Genomic DNA, 1954 nt, shown 5'->3' on the forward strand with positions numbered 1-1954 from the left:
TATGCTTCCAGACAATTGAAGGATCATGAAAAACAATATCTTACACACGATATGGAGCAGAGAGAGTCTTCAACATTTGTATAACCAGAGAGAGTTGAATATAAGGCAAGGATGATGAATTGAACTGGTGAACGATTACGATTGTGAGATTCTTTATCATCCTAGGCAAATGTGGTGGCTGACGCACTCAGCAGAAAAGAGAAGAGTGGAACAATCAAAGTCGTTGCATTGGGAGTAAACTTAATCCTTAACATTCTTGATGAGATCCTGAGGTGTTAGAACGATGCGATTAAAGGGGAGAATATCAAAAGTGAAAGAGTTGGAGGGATGTTAGCAATTCTGATAAAGAATGATAGCGAAATTCTATGTTTCCAAAGAAGAATATGGGTTCCTCGTCTCGGAAACAATTGTGAGTTAATTTTGGATGAATGTCACAGATCTCGATACTCAATTCACCCATGTACCAATAAAATATACAAAGATTTAAAACCATCCTATTGGTGGTCGGGGTTGAAGAAAGATATTGCACGATACGTTGAACGATGTTTGACGTGTCTACAGGTAAAAATAGAGCATCAACGACCCTATAGGAATTTACAATCCTTATAAATTCCTATCTGGAAATGTAATCATATCACGATGGATTTCATATTGAAACTACCGCGAACTCCAAAAGGATATTGATGCTATTTGGGTTATCGTGGATCGTCTGACAAAGTCTGTACACTTTCTACCGATCAAAGAAAATTATCCGTTAGAAAGACTTGCAAAGATTTACATCGATGAAGTTGTGAATCGTCATGGTGTTCTTTTATCAATCATTTTCAAATAGAGACAACCTGTTTACCTCCAAATTCTAGGAAAGCTTTCAGAAAACCATGGGATCTTAGATTTGATTAAGCACGCCGTATCACCCACAAGCTGATGGGCAAAGTAAGAGAATAATTTAGACCCACGAAAATATGTTAACAGCTTGTATCATTGACTTCGGGGGATCATGGGAGAATCATCTACCATTGATTGAATTTGCCTACAAGAACAATTCTCATTCCAGTATCCAAGAGGCAACGTATGAAGTTTTGTATGGCTGAAAATGTAGAACGTCATTATGTTGGAAGAAGGTGGGAGAGAAATTGTTGGCTGATCTGGAGATTGTACAGCTAAAAACTGAAAAGATTGATCGAATCCAAGAAAGAATAAAGACAGCCCAGAACCGATAAAAGAGCTATACCAACAAAAGCCAAAAGTCGATTGAATTTTTGGTAGGAGACTATGTGATGATCAAAGTTTTGCCGTGCAAGGGTATTTTCAGTTTCAAGGAGAGAGGTAAACGTAGTCCGAGGTATATTGGGTCATTCAGAATCAGTAAATGGATCTATATAGTAGTGTATCAGTTAGAGTTTCAAGAAGAACTCAACGCTATTCCCAACAATTTCCATGTTTCAAATTTGCGAAGGTGTTTAGCTGATCCCAATATAGTCGTACCACTACCTGAGATTCAGATTGATAACAAGTTGAATTTGTGGAAACCCCAGAGGTCGTCACTAACCGGAAGACTAAAGTGTTGAGAAATAAAGAAATTGGTTTGGTGGAAGTCCAATGGCGATTTCATAAAGGGCAGAAAGCTACTTAGGAACTAGAGTCTGAAATGAGAAGTAATATCCTCATCTATTTGATCGATTGAATTTCGGGACATAATTATTTTAAGGGGAAGATAATGTTATAACCAGATTTTTGGTTACAAAGTTTGGGGTTGTTCTTGAAGAATTGTGAAAGTTGAAGTGTTGTTTTGAAAAGTTATGTTAAAAATATCCAAGTGTTTCCACCGCCTCATTTAAAGATATATATATATATATATATATATATATATATATATATATATATGTGTGTGTGTGTGTAGTAGTGCCATGATATTTCCTTTTTTGGAGAATTAAAAAGAGAAAAGAAGTGTGTG

This window comes from Cynara cardunculus (genome assembly GCF_001531365.2).
Source record: "Cynara cardunculus var. scolymus isolate 2C chromosome LG 11, CcrdV1, whole genome shotgun sequence".
Classification (NCBI taxonomy): Eukaryota; Viridiplantae; Streptophyta; class Magnoliopsida; order Asterales; family Asteraceae; genus Cynara; species Cynara cardunculus.